The sequence below is a fragment of the Gasterosteus aculeatus genome, chromosome 4 (genome assembly GCF_964276395.1).
Source record: "Gasterosteus aculeatus chromosome 4, fGasAcu3.hap1.1, whole genome shotgun sequence".
Lineage (NCBI taxonomy): Eukaryota > Metazoa > Chordata > Actinopteri > Perciformes > Gasterosteidae > Gasterosteus > Gasterosteus aculeatus.
This window is the reverse complement of record NC_135691.1, coordinates 14,508,574-14,521,258: the sequence shown is the minus strand read 5'-3', so window position 1 is coordinate 14,521,258 and position 12,685 is coordinate 14,508,574. Positions and strand designations below refer to the sequence as shown.

General features: G+C 43.2%; 1 long non-coding RNA gene across 1 annotated transcript; it reads left to right on the top strand.

Moving 5' to 3' along the window:
* Positions 1-8,617: 8,617 nt before the first annotated feature.
* Positions 8,618-9,844, top strand: LOC144406336 (uncharacterized). The gene is made up of 2 exons (XR_013467620.1): positions 8,618-9,214; positions 9,307-9,844. It is a non-coding gene; the product is annotated as an uncharacterized LOC144406336 (long non-coding RNA).
* Positions 9,845-12,685: the final 2,841 nt, after the last annotated feature.

The following is a 12,685-nucleotide window of genomic DNA, read 5'->3' as shown; positions in this document are numbered from 1 at the left end:
CTCTTGGGCAGAGTACAGATTGGTATGATGAGCAATATGTTCAATATTAGGTTTTTAGGGCTTTTTAGGGCGTTCTTCCCTTTTCATCAGAGTCTTGAGGATTTTATGGTACAAGTGCCAAAATATTGCGTTGCCTTGTACCGTAAAAAGATTTAGCATCCATCTATTGTTTGTAAACCAGAAAGTAAAAAAAGTAATAATTTTAGCATATATAAGATGAAATAACATGAACTATATCATATTTACAAAAATGCATAATCAGATGTGTTTATTTCAACGCAAATACTGACTTTCATGTACATTAGCTTAACTCGCTACCTTTAGTATGAACTGAAAATTCAACCGTTTGGTAAAGCATGTTTTTAGGAAATTATTTTACCCTTATTCATTCTTTTTTTTATATCTAGTTACGTAATTCTGTTCAGTTAGACCTCAAGTGCTGTAATATGTCAAAAAGATTCACTTACCGTTGAGTTTTTCCCCAAATAATGTCCACATGTCCGGAGGAAAATTTGTCTTGCTAATTTCCTGTGAAGAGGTTAGCTGAGAAGGCCTTCTTCTAACAGTAACATTGACACCTGGTGGATTCTTTTACAATTACAATCCTCAACCAAGTGGTAGAGATGGCTCAATAAGGTTAAGTTATTGTCAATATATTTTTCAATAAGATATAGTGACTCAAAATGTGCTCTACCAAAAGGTGGAGCAGGCAGTTAAAGGGGATGGTGTCCGGAGTCCAGGCAGCATTACTGGAGCACTTAAAACATCAAATGAGTAACATCATTGAGACACATTCTGGGGACCTTGGTCAACTGAAGAGTGACGTAATGGGAGTATTTGACCAGTATAATGACCCTTTCAGTCAAATCGCTACAACACATTTGCAGGATAAGACAATCAAAGAACTGTTACAGCCAGTTGAACCAGAGACGACTATATCAAAATATAATCAGACACAGATACCCATTATTATTTTTTTCAAAGAAAAGTTTGTAAAAAAATTGCTAAAGTTCGCCAACAACAGTCCCACGGTTGCCTAATCTTTTGTCTGATATGAACGCATTGTTTTCTTGTTATATGTTAACACGATATCCTATAAACAAACAGTGCTCAGTTTCGTGCTTTTTGCAACATGATCAGATCTTGTATGGTCTTTATCAAACAGGGACACCCAAGGAAACCCGGAGGATCATTCGATTTTGCGCTGACGAGCAACGTTTCCTTAAGTCCAAATACATTTCAAAACAACTTTGGGAGTGAGTCATCTTTTAAACATTACTGTGCTTCTGCCTGACTTCTGTGTTATGAAAACCTTAACAATCTCAATACTAGTCATTTATTTAACATGTTTTATGTTTATACTTGTTAAATTAACACAGGCATATTTTAGCAGGCGAAACTGTCATTTCTTGTAATATTTGTCACTTTCATTTAGAAAATACATTCTGACATTAAAACAACAATACATCCATGACCACAACATATTGAATTGTGAAAAGCATATCCTAAATTACTAATGTAAATCGATTATATAATTATGAACAATGTGCTTCTGACTTAAAAATACCTAAAACTGGTTCAGGAACAGATGCTGGAGAGGCAACAGCTGCTATGTGGCAGTACTCTGAGGATATGCATGAGGTGCTGGGTTCCAGGCCTTCTGTGGACCCTCCTGTGATTGTTTCATCATTTAATGATGAGGATCCAGTAACAATCATTACGGTAAGGTTTCAATTGTTGTTGTTGAGAATTTATCATTGTTCTTTAGATGTCAGAATGTAGATTTTAATAATCTACTACACATGATTTATTATCCATTTCTGTATTATAATTACTTATGTAATGTCTCCTACGAGATTGTTGAGCCCAGTACATGTAGCAACATAGCACCCTCCTGACCGCCAAATACAGCAGCCACAGTCTTTCACAGTGCAGCATCCCCCATGACCCTACCAAGCCCCATAACTCCTTCACCCAGGAAAAGAAAGGGGCAAACTAATCCTATTTTGAGAGAGGTTCTTGTGTCTCTTTGAAAAATTGATAAGACAAAATGTAGTTGTTTTTCATATGGTGTTAAATTTTGCACAATTGGTTATTGTATACAAGTTGCTTTACACAACTTTACTGGCATTTGTTGCAAATGCAAAAGTTTTTGTTTATATGCTGGGTTTTTTATTTGATAAAAAAATGTATCTTTATTTTATTGTTATTTATACAGTTTATACATTCCAGTGCAATATTTTGTTTGATGTGAATGTTCTTATCTATTTATAGAGTTTTGTATATTTGGCTAGAAAAAAATAAGACATTGTTTCTTAAATGTGTTTCTGGGCATCAATAACAGTACCAAACAGTAAATACCTGAAACAGACAAAGAATTCAATACAAACATTTTATTGCAAATATCATACACAGACAAAAATACACATCTGGGTCATCTTCATGAGTTCATACAATGCCTGAAACTAGGGCAGCCAGTCTGTCCCTTGTAGCATTCCCAGAGGTTTCGCTGTATGCCAAGGCTTCACAGGGAGGTTGGACGTCAAAATTGTCCCTTGAAATGTCATCTGGCTCGAGCATGTCCCTGTTGTCTAAACACACATTATACACAGGAAGCAATGACCTGGGGTGCAAATGTTGGTTTCACAATGTTGGTTTTTCAAGGCTTTGAAAAGTGTAGATCTCCATCTTGTTTTCATGACCCCAAAAGCCCTTTCAATTATACTGCGGGCCCTTGACTGGTAGTAATTGAAGCGTCCCTGAACTTGTCCAATCACTGGCTCTTTGTAGGGTGTGATCAAGCAGAGAGGGGTATCTAAACAAGGATAGCCCCATCACTCAAAATATGTACCCTATAGGGGGATAGCGTTGTGCCCTATAAAATTAACTTTTTTAGAATTTGTGTGTCGTGAACTGACCCTGGATAGCCAATGAATACATCTAGGAATCGTCCACTGGAATCGCATATTGCTTGCATGTTGCGAAGTGTTAATCTGGCCCTGGTGACATGTGGAGGAGATAACAAAATGTATGGCCGAGTTAAAACAACTTCAATTTTTATGGCGAAGTGTTTTTTTTGCTGCTGTGCGACACTCACCTAGTTCAATATTCTTTCATATCGGGGCTGTCGAGTTTTCAAGAAAACTTGGCGTGACATTTTGTCAAGGGTGGACGCGGTCCAGGGGGCGGGTACAGGGGTGTGTTCCTGTCAAAGGGTTGGGGGGACGCGGACGCTGGGCCATATCTTCTAAAAACAATGAGATATCAAAAACATTTTTGATCACATTGAATCATAAAGTCCACAGAAATGTTTTAGAGAATCTGACTTTTAAGGACTCCTTTAAGAGCAGTCGGACAACATGTGTTCAAAATCTAATTAGGCACCTTTTGCCAGGAGTGTAATTTCAAGACAGTGCTTTCGCTGTGGCGCTCACCTCTATGCACAGCCTTGGTTCTGGAACTGTACTCTCGGATAAGTGATGGACTCTACTTTTATAGCAGAACGAATGTATTAATCGATTAAGAAAGATTCTTTTTGAGGAAAACCCTGAGCACTGGGAGAAAACCGTCCATGTCTAAATGGAATGTAAAATGACCGTACATTAGCTCAGCAGAGGACCAAGTACAGGTGTGAACACTCGCTGGAGGAAAAAAACTCAACTGCCCTAATGTGCATTACGAATGTGTGACGGCCTCCGTGTGGTTCATTAAGGCCACTCTGTGGGAGTGATACTTCTCTGGTAGTAACATCTTTGTATTTAGTTGATTGCAGATCTGGGGCACCTGGGAGTGGTGAGCCAAGGGTGATAAAGCCCACCTGATCGGACTACACGGCTAGCTCTTCGCCACAACACGCGGTGTCAACTATGGCTTGATTACCCCGCTTGTTTTATTTAAGTTATCTGTTACCAAATAAATGTTTAGTTGATTCCTTTGTATAAAATAAATCCCTTTTTGAGCCGTTATGCTGCCTCGTTCCCTTTTTTGCCATGGCCCTTGAGCCAGGTTGTGACAAATGTGTGAATCGATTAAGAGAATGTGTGTCAAATTACGCTACATTAGCACAGGAGACACCCATGTATGGTCATTTTTAAGGTGAACCCGACACACCGGGAGAAAAACCATAGCTACTTACTTCAATGGGATGCCTAAGTGGTTAGGGTGTCTTGTTCGGGAGCGGCGAGGGTTCAAACCACAAACACATTTTCGGGTGCACCCTTTCTACAATGCGACGTGGAGGGTACTTTTCCCAGGAGAAAGTCCAATTGTCTGCAATAGATCTCGTTCTCTGCCCTCATTGCCTCGTTGCGCTCCTTCGGAGGTGCTTCTAGCGGCCTCTCTATGGAGCTGTTGAAGTTCTCTCAGAAGGCAGAAGGCCGTCGTTCTGACGCTTGTTGGCGTTTTTATCCGATACCAGGGAGTTGTAAATACGAGTCAAAGCTTGCAATCTCTGAAGGTTGCTCTGCAGTTCCTCAACCTGACGCTGAAGAGTGTTGCGCATTGAGCATGTAGTTTGTACAATGACTGTTCTCTTGAAATTAAATATTAAATAATTGTATGGACTGTGTATCCTTGCCTCCGTCTACTATGTCGTATTATCCGTAGTCCGTTTTCCACACAAAGACGTGACTCTCTAGGTCAGGGGTCTCAAACTCAAGTCAGGTACGGGCCAGATGCAGCCCACCTCGACCGAACGCGGGCCATATGGCGTTATATTTGTGCCACAATCCTGAGCGCGTAATTGTAAGTTTTGAGCACAGATAACTATGTTGTAGCAAAGAAAAACATCCCGTGCGCGCGGTTTACTCAGGTGCCCTCTCCACAAACTGGTTTTCTGCGCGCAGGCAGCCGTTGCTGCGCTCTCTCCACCTCTTCACTCACGCGCTCGCTCGACGTTTCACTCACGCGGTCGCTCGACTTGCAGCTGGGTTACATTTGTGCCACAAAACCAACCAATCAGAGAATTAAAGAAGGTCCATTGTGATTGGCTGTTGGTCTCCAATCACAACGCTAATAGAACTACCTACAGCATCGCGGAAGCTCAGCGAGTTGTTGAAGTTTGCAGCATTTGTGCTAAATGCTAACGGCCTGGATTAAAACACGTGCTGTTCTCATCATTTGCTTCGGTCATGTCTGATGGTGGCTAGCCGGACTTCTAATATCACTCGTTTTCGTCTTCTTTAGGAAGCGTTGTGATTGGAGACCAACAGCCAATCACAATGGACCTTCTTTAATTCTCTGATTGGTTGGTTTTGTGGCACAAATGTAACGCTGCTGCAAGTCGAGCGAGCGCAGCGTGAAGAGGTGGAGAGAGCGCAGCAACGGCTGCCTGCGCGCAGAAAACCAGTTTGTGGAGACGGCACCTGAGTAAACTGCGCGCACGGAATGTTTTTCTTTGCTACAACATAGTTCTCTGTGCTCAAAACTTACAATTACGCGCTCAGGATTGTGTCACAAATATAACGCCATAGGGCCAGACCATTATGGCCGACGGGGGGGATGACACTGACGGTCCGACCGGCGAACGGAACGGTCGGCGCTGGGGTGGAGGTTGTAAGTGGCTGCTAACAGCGAGGTTGCTACAATATAGAACTCGCGGGCCGCACTAACATTACACTTTCATATGAAGGCGGGGGCCACAAAATATCGTCCCGAGGGCCGCAATTGGCCGCGGGCCGCGAGTTTGAGACCCCTGCTCTAGGTCGTCTTCAACCGAAACACATTACTCCACCTGTTGTTCTCGCGGTGAACTGCTCTGCAACACACGCAAGCCTTTTAGATCCATGATTTGAAACGAGCGCATTGACGCGACCACGCAGACTCAGACGCAGAAGCATGCGCCAGCCCTAAGGGTGGTAAGGGTGTCTGGTTCGGGACCGGCGAGGGTTCATACCAACACTTTTTCTGGTGCACCCTTTCTACATGCGACGTGGAGGGTACTTGCCCCGTGACAAAGTCCAATTCCCTTAGCCCTTATTGCCTCGTTGCGCTCCTTCAGAGGTGCTTCTCTAGCGGTCTCTCGAGTCAAAGCTTGCGTTCTCTGAAGGTTTCTCTGCAGTTCCTCAACCTGACACTGAAGAGTGCAGTTTTCACCCATCAGGGTTTCGCTCTCTGACTTTATCGTGTTGTTTTTTTCCACATACTTCCGCTCTATTGAGATCTTGTTTTCCAGGGTCTTGTGTTGCTTTTTGAGAGTTTTATTCAGTCTGGTTGCAACTTTTATATCAGTCTTCAATGATTCGTAGTTTGCCTTACAGGCGTCAAGATCTTTGACACTGTTCATTAGACTGAGGATATTCTCTTTCCATTCATTTTTCCTCAGCTCCAGGGCGTCTTTTTGTTCCCTCTGTGCGTCATAGCCAGCCTTCCAGTCTTTTTCACTGAGTAGCTTGAGCTCGTTGGTGGCCTCCGTGCTGACCTTAATCAACTGTCGCCGCTGCTCCTCCAGAACAGTCACCTGGCATTTCAGTTGCGGTGCCAAAGATTCTCTGGACGTGAGTTCTTCATTGAAGCCCTGGATTTGCTGTTTTAAATTATTGGTTGTTCTCTCCAAAGCGTCCCTACGGTGCATTGCGTCCTCATTTTGACGGCGTTGGTTTACAAGTTTCAGGTTTATTTCGCTTTTCTCTTCTCAAGATTAATCTTGGCTTGATGACTGCTCAGAAGGGTGTTTTAAAGCCCTCACGTGGGACAACCATTGCCCTATCAACCGTCTCTGACATCACCGCTCAAAGTCTTCTTCATCACAGTGTGAAGAAAATGAGGGACTTCAACCAAAACCTGGGTGAAGGAGCCTTCATCCTTCTGTATCCAGATGCATCTGAAGTGATCAATACCCCTGGGACACAAAGACCTTTTATTCTAGAAAAATATAAAGCAGAATTAGGCAAACCATATTCAAGGATCACAATTTTTATCTGCCCAAAGACGGACTTTGAAGAAGGTATCCATTTATTTCTGTGGCTTGATGTTTCACCTCTGATACATACATGAATAGGTTTAAAAATAGTTCCCCATGGTGTTGTCTGTATTCATGTTCAAATTACTGCAAGGAGTTGAGAAGAGAAGTTGTTTTTTTTATGCATCTACAATTCCAAGTGTTTCTGGTGCAGTGCCTCAAACCAGTTTTCCATTCATCACTTTCTTCTGGAGTTAACTTCTTTTTAAATGTTTGTCTTTGACTGACACCAATCAAGCTAACTTTAATTGTTTCAGTTGGAAAAGTGTCTGACATTTCTGACTCTGACACAGAGATTGTGATAAAAAGAGCCCTCACAACATTGCCAGCAGAACCCAGTGTTGAGAAGCTTCCTTCAGTTTTGGCGCTGCAAACACCCCCCAGACAAGAAGGAACGCCAGGCTCTTTCGAAACCAGTAAAGGAACTGGTGCGACAGTGGAATAGGATGGTGGAGAGAGATGGGCTCCTATATCGTCGCATTCACCGTCCGGATGGTGGAGAAGAAATTCATCAGCTGCTGCTGCCAGCCTCCCTGCGGGAGGAGGTGCTTCAACAACTGCATCAGGGTCATGGACATCAAGGAGTGGAGAGAACTATTAATCTGGTAAGGCAGCGGTGCTACTGGCCAGGTCTGTATAAGGATGTCAAGGACTGGTGTCAAAAATGTGAACGATGCACCCTGGCCAAACCCGTATACCCTGCTGTGAGAACACCCATGGGCCATCTGGTAGCTTCCCGACCGAATCAAATTTTAGCCATTGACTTTTCTTTGCTGGAACGTGCTCGCGATGGAAGAGAACAAGTTCTCATTATGACCGATGTCTTCTCCAAATTCACTCAAGCTGTCCCGACCCGTGATCAAAGGGCCTCCACTGTGGCAGGGGTACTGGTCCGGGAATGGTTTTATAGGTTTGGGGTGCCAGCCCGAATACATTCGGATCAAGGCCGGAACTTTGAGAGCTTGTTAATCCAGCAGCTGTGCAGTTTCTATGGCATAAAAAAAACACGCACCACGCCATACCACCCCCAGGGGAATGGCCAATGTGAGAGGTTTAATAGGACCTTACATGGCCTATTACAGGCCCTTCCACCTGTCAAGAAGCCAGATTGGCCCAGCTACCTCCCACATGTTACCTTCTCCTACAACACAACCACCCATCAAACCACTGGTGAGTCACCATACCTTCTAATGTTTGGCCAAGAACCCCAACTTCCTGTTGATTTTCTCCTTGGCAAGATTCAGGAACCAATTGGAGGTGCTATCGGTGATTGGTTGCAAGAACACCAAATGCGCCTCCAGACTGCCTTTGATGGGGCCAAGGAAAGGATCCAAGCAGCAGCTCGCCTCAGGAAGGAACGACATGACCAGCATGTGGCTGGTGGCAACCTGACAGAGGGTGAAATGGTCTACTTGAAAGACAACAGTGCTCGAGGCAGAGTGAAGATCCAGGACATTTGGGGTCCCCGGAGGTACAAAGTTGTCAAGACCCCTTCTGATGGTGGAGCAGTGTATTCTATCGCACCCCTGGATGACGCAGGAAAAATCAAGCATGTCCATAGAACTCTCCTGCGACCAATCCCACTAACCACCCCTATAAGTGAGCCAGACTCTGGGGAGCAAGGGAGATCACCTACCAATGAAGGAGATTGTGAACCGAATGGTGAATGGTGGATTGTCCCCCAACCAGTGACAGCTACGCTAGAGCCCTTGGTTTCCTGCCCTCAACCACCTGCACCAGCCGAATCTATTGCTGGCACCATATCCCCAGTGGATGTGGATAATGATGACCCTATGGAAGGATCCAGTACAGTGCCTCTTCGTCGAAGCCAGCGTGAGACAGCAGGGAGACACCCAAACCCCCATAATCTCCCTGTGCCAGCATGGAGAAGCGGGAGAGAGGCTGCAACTTCTCGGGTAACTGGGTCGGGTAATATGCTCTCTGCCACTCCTAGGCTGTGGAAGTAGTTTTCCTTAAAACCGTGTTTTATATTTTTGTTTGCTTGTTGCTTGTTTTTTATTATCGGCAGGTCGCCGACAGAAAATGGGGGGTAGATTGTGATGGGTAGAGCTCTCCCCTCCCCCCCCTGCCTGTTTGGCCACACCACCTTAATTGGTGATGCCTAACAGGTGTGACCAGGTGCTCTTTAAATGGGAGCTTTTGCCCCACTAGAGCTAGAGGGGGGCTTGCTGTAGGTCCCCCACGGCATAGGCACAGCACTCGCCACGTGCGGATGGGTTTGAGCGGAATCTAGAGGTATGTCAGGGGTTTTCTGTTTCATGTTTTAATATGCTTTTTAGCAGTGAAATGTTTATTGGCGTTATTTACCTTTTCTTTCTTTTATACAGGAAATGATCAGGTGGTGCAACGCTGAGCCTGGTCACTGCTGTTTTTGCCTTTGATTTAAAATAGATTATGGTTACCCGGTTTATATAGTATCTTTGATTATGAATTGCTAATTTGTTTTCTTTCTGGGTTAGTGTCTTTGTTTTGTCCTACATAAACAACCATTACTGCGCCCTATACTGGGGGTCCCTTTAATGCCAGTGCAGGTGGGCATATAGTAGGCCTACAGGGGGTGGCTCACGAGGTGGAAGGCCCTTTCAGTTTATTTTGTTTGTTTGCTGTGTTTTAATTCTTTTTGATTTGCTGTGTTTTCTTTCCTTTGACCTGGTGGTGGCCCCCTTGTCCCCTTTCACTCCCCCGCCCCGGTGGGCCTCAAGTAGTCACCTTGTACTGGTAGGGTACCCCAGTATAGTAATCCTTTTTCAAAGCATAGATTATATTTTGCCATAAAACCGACCAATGTTTCTGGATTGATTATTCCTTTTCTTTTAAATATTAAACCTACTTGTAAATAAAAAAAACATTGTTACAAAACTGGAACTTCACCTCTCTGCCCCCTTTCTTTTTCATTACAACTGATATACCTTGGGTGAGAGTCCCAAAGTGACGTTGTCACCTTTGGGACCAGGCGAACGGCCGCCCCGGTTACACATCCATTGTACGAGTAGTCATTAAACAAATAAACATCACTGTATTAAGAAGGGTGGAACGACAATTCCAGTTACTGTACCGAGAAAAACTGTTGTTGAAAAACTAGAGATCCAAAGAGATGTCTTGTTGTAAGGAACTGAATGTCTTAAATGTAGCCTATTGTTTTATTAACTGCCTCCTGTCCTGAGGAGTCAGAAAGTGTTATGAGTACAATTCATGAATATTGAATGAAAGGAAGGCTTGATCCCATTTGTGTTCATCTAATAAGCTATACAATTCTGCTTGGAGGATCTTTTTTTACACACAATGTAACTTTTCTACTTTTTGTTCTAGGCACACAAGTGCACCTGAAATAATTGCAAATTTGCCGCTTGCCATTGACCACAGCAAAGTCAACAGATTCCACGTGTCCAGATCTAATGTATGGGATGGTGCTGTCAGAGGTTTTCAGCGTTTCACGTACTCTGAGGAGAATGACATGTTTGTGAAGTTTACCGATGACGCTGGCTCCCATGAAGAAGGCCTAGACACCGGCGGGCCGAGGCGGGAATTCCTCACGCTTCAGATGAATGATCTGATCTTTGACGGACCTCCAGAAAGCCGTTACCTGGTGTACAACTCTACAGGTGTCTGTTTTTCATGGATTTTATTTTTTTTGTCAATATAATTTCATGAAAGTATTATTTTTGTTTTACATTAAGTCACACTTTCTGCCAAATTTAAGCACTTTAAAATAAGGGTTAAGGCTGGACACGACCCCTTTAGTCTTGTTAAACTTTCTGGCCATAGTCCCATGATTTATCACTTGAATGCTTTAAAAGTGACTACAGATTAGATTGTGTGACATTCACAAATGGTAAAGCATGTTCAGTGAAAAGCTTGTTGGTGGGTTGAGTGTTTTGAATTTTAAGACCCAGGAAGACTATTAACTTTAAACTCTGGTATAGTTACCAGGGTAACTAAAGCCATATGATCATTGTTCCTACTAGATTCAAAGAAGAACTTTTTGTTCGCACTCCAGCAGCATCCGTGTGTGTTGGCCCCACTCTTGTGCCACTCTCAGACAAACCTTACAGCTGCCGACATGGAAAGCCTGTTCACACCACTCCTCAGTCCAGCAGGAAGTAATAGTCAGCAGAAAGAAGGCAAAGCTCTTGGATTTTGGGCAGATTTTCTTCTTGATTGGGAAGGTTTGTTATAGCTTTTTTATATGGTGTTTGTAAAAAGTGAACCAGCCCAGTCACCTCCAGTCAGCATCGGCGTTGTTCCTGGTTCATCATCAGGTTGCTGCTATTCCTTTCACCACCACCACCAGTGTCTGGACTCCAGGAGGATTAAGCCCAGTGTGTAATAAAGTATTATTCTATTAAATGAGTCTCTCCTGATTGAACTACTAGTTTGACACTCGACGTGTGAGAAACAGAAAGAACTTTGCAGGCGAGTCTGGTGATGACAGTGAAGTAGCGCTTACTGATAGTCAGAGATTTTAGGTTGAAACATATGTCATCATTGACAGACTTTGTTTGTGCCCATCGAAGCCTACACACATGTGTGTGACCTCTTAGAGTTTTATTTGAGAGGGACTGCAATGATTGTGATGTGCGTGAAAGAGCTGCTAAGCTGTGCTCCACTTATCTGACAGATCTGGATAGTTCCTTCTCAGACAAACTTATTTACTTCAAGCACTTGAGACTTCACCTGTACAGCTTCTGATTTTGAAGATATTGTACACCAGCTTGCAGAAAAGTCCAGAAAAATGCCACTGTAAGATGTGTTTGCCAAATGAAACCAAGCATTTCAAATTTAAACATGCAATTTCCCATTATTTAGGATTAAAATAGTGTATGTTGACAGATTATGTCACATTTCTGTAAATTCTGTTTATTGTTGAGAAAACAGGATTAAGCCCAAAAAGGACACCTGTAGGTGTGTTGAAGGCCGTCTTCCACTCGTCTCCCTCCTTGACCCGGACCAGGTGGTAGGCGTTACGGAGGTCCAATTTGGTGAAGATAGTTGTCCCTTGTAGGAGTTCAAATGCTGAGGACATTAAGGGCAAGGGGTAGCGATTCTTCACCGTGATCTTGTTCAAGCCCCGATAATCAATACATGGCCTGAGACCGCCGTCTCAGGCCATGTATTGTCAGTTGAAAGTGAATGGCTTAATCATTTTCAACTAGATTTAGTTTAGTTAATTGAACTTTAATTTCTTTTTCATTTTTAATTGAGTTCAAATTAAATACATTTAACCTATTAATTCACATTCACTTAACTCAATAGAATTGAGTTGGTCGAACTTAACTTTTTGGTGCTAAAAGAAAGCCAAAAGGAAGTCCTTTCCATGATTTTATTAAGTTAAGTCAAAGAAGAAATACTAAGTGCAAAAAATGACAATAACACAAATACAGAAACCTTGTATTATGTGGTTGAGGCAAGTTTATTCACAGGTCATTCAAGCTGACACTTTAATCCAAAGCGACTTGCATTTACATTTACATGTAATTAAAGTTGACGCATTTGCATTGCATTAGATGGTTTACATTTTTAAGGTATGGTTTACATGTACAACCCATCCCACACAGTGGGAGCAGTTAGGGGTTGGGTGTCTTTCTCAAGTACACTTCCCAGCGCACCTCCTGTACTCCATGCACACGGTCACCTGTTTTGTATCCCCCAAAACATCACAATGAACACCACAGGTGTTAAAACATGAACGGACTAACATCTGATCAT